Source organism: Carlito syrichta, unplaced genomic scaffold (genome assembly GCF_000164805.1).
Source record: "Carlito syrichta isolate Samal-C Ts95f unplaced genomic scaffold, Tarsius_syrichta-2.0.1 Scaffold153798, whole genome shotgun sequence".
In the NCBI taxonomy this organism is placed as follows: Eukaryota; Metazoa; Chordata; class Mammalia; order Primates; family Tarsiidae; genus Carlito; species Carlito syrichta.
Genome location: NW_007097894.1, coordinates 10,798 through 12,250, shown reverse-complemented (window position 1 = coordinate 12,250; position 1,453 = coordinate 10,798). Strand labels below are relative to the sequence as shown.

General features: G+C 51.1%; 1 protein-coding gene across 1 annotated transcript in view; it reads right to left on the bottom strand.

The window, feature by feature from the left end:
- The window catches only part of LOC103252212 (C3 and PZP-like alpha-2-macroglobulin domain-containing protein 8), a gene marked incomplete at both ends in the record, with an annotated part of 27,257 nt that overhangs the window by 18,338 nt on the left and 7,466 nt on the right, over positions 1-1,453 (bottom strand). The gene's annotated exons all lie outside the window — the stretch shown is intronic.

Here is a 1,453-nt window from a genome sequence, read left to right as displayed (position 1 = left end):
TGGTCACCCCCGGCCACCGCAGCCTCGACCTGCTGGGCTCCGGCGATCCTTCCGCCTCAGCCTTCCGAGTAGCTGGAATTACAGGCGCGCGCTACCACGCCTGGCTGATTTTTTGATTTATTGTAGAGATGAGGTCTTGCTGCCCAGGCTGGTCTCGAACCAGTAGGCTCAGGCAATCCACTCACCTTGGCCTCCCAAAGCGCTGGGATTACAGGCTGCGCCACCAAGCCCAGCCTGTACTGTCCTTCTGATGTTTCTGTACGAGGGGACCCACAAAAACCCAGAATTATCTTTTGGTAGCGCGGGCCCCTTGTAGTCCAGGCTTCCCCCGCTAAGCGGGTGTTCCAGGAACCCACTGGCATCAGTGGACCAGCTAGCGTTGTTGTGAGAGGCTGCACTTGGCTTCAGTGGAATTTTTTTGGGGGGGGCCTTTCAACACATTTGCTTATTTCATGCTGGGTGACTCGTGAGTGCGTGTCCCACACTACAGAGTCTTCAGCAGTTTCTGACCAAAACCAGCATGACCCCCCACGCCCCACCCTCCCTATTCACCCAGTCTTGCCCCAAGCAGCTTTTTTTGTTTCCCCACATTTAAAAGAGTCCTCAAAGGGAAACATTCTGTCGAACTAAACCAAATGAAACAAAAACCAAATGACACAAAAACCAGCAGAAGAACTGGAAGACATCAAAACAGACGATTTCAAAATTGTTTTGAGCAGCGGAAAAGCATCACAATAAATGTGTTGCATCAAAGAGAGAGTACTTTGAGGGTAACTGAAGTTTAAACATGTAAGAATAAATACACAATTTTTTAATAAATAAATTCCAGGGTTTTTTTTTAATCTCCCCTCTTAAATTTGAAGCTATTAGCCGGGCTCGGTGGCTCAGCCTGTAATCCCGCGCCTTTGGGAGGCTGAGGTGAGTGGATCGCCTGAGCCCGCGAGTTCGAGATCCGCCTGGGCAATTTGGCGAGACCTCATCTCTACAATAAATCAAAAAATCTGCCGGGCGCGGTAGCGCATGCCTGTAATTGTGGCTACTTGGAAGGCTGAGGCGTAAGGATCGCTGGAGCCCAGCAGGCAAGGCTGCGGTGGCCGGGAGCGGCCACTGCACTCCAGTCTGAGCGACACAGTGAGACTCCAACTCAAAAAAAAAAAAAAGAAAGAAAGGAAGGGAGGGAGGAAGGGAGGGAGGAAGGGGGGGAGGGAGGGAAGGAGAGAGGGAGGGATGATGAAAGAACGAAAGAAAGAGAGAGAGACAGAGAAAGGGTCTCACTCGGTGGCCCAGGCTGGAGTGCAGTGGCACAATCCTAGCTCTCTGCAGCTTTGACCTCCTGGGCTTAGGCAATTTTCCCTCCTCAGGCTTCTGAGTAGCATGCCATCACACCCAACCAATTTTTTTGTTTGTTTGTTTGTTTGTTTTGAGTTGGAGTCTCACTCTGTCGCCCAGACTG